Raw genomic sequence first — 731 nt, forward strand, 5'->3', positions numbered from 1 at the left:
AGCTTCTATTAAATATATAAAATAATTGATTTTTAATTAATTGATTTCTCATGTTCATCATTTTTCTTTATTATTACACGGCTTCTTTGTTAATGATAAATAGTAGTACACTTTAACAAGTATGATGCGATATTTAAACTAGCTAGTTAATAGTATAAAATATGGTTATTTAATTCTCTTTGACAACTAAACATCACCAGGCTAATATTATAATTATTTTCTATGTTGGTAAAAATTTAAACTCGGGCATATTTTACATAGAGAAGTGCTAGGACTAGGAGATAAGCAACTTTTGTGATTTGTAGTTATCAAATAATTATTAATAATGTTTTTAATAATGTGAGATTTTATTCAATAATATGAAATTATTCACTTTATTTTTACTAATTACATATTAGACAAAATTTAATAAAATTACCGCCCTTAAACTTTTCCTTTTACATATAATAACCCAAAGTAAATTTAATTTGCTATGTCTCTATATTTATATGTTCCACTAAACTGACTCGAGTTATCAAAACAATTAGGATAAAATTCTTATTGTCTCTCTTTGCCGATACCAAAAAAATGATTAATGTCGAACTCTTATCATGTATGATTCATCCACTACAGAGACAAAGACACATATCTATGTTTGTTTTATCTCAATGGCAAAGGATTCTAATCCAATTCTTTATTTTTTTTAAATATATTTTTTTATCCCTAAAATTTATTAAATATTTTAAAAATAC

The sequence above is a fragment of the Arachis ipaensis genome, chromosome B02 (assembly GCF_000816755.2).
Source record: "Arachis ipaensis cultivar K30076 chromosome B02, Araip1.1, whole genome shotgun sequence".
Taxonomy (NCBI): domain Eukaryota; kingdom Viridiplantae; phylum Streptophyta; class Magnoliopsida; order Fabales; family Fabaceae; genus Arachis; species Arachis ipaensis.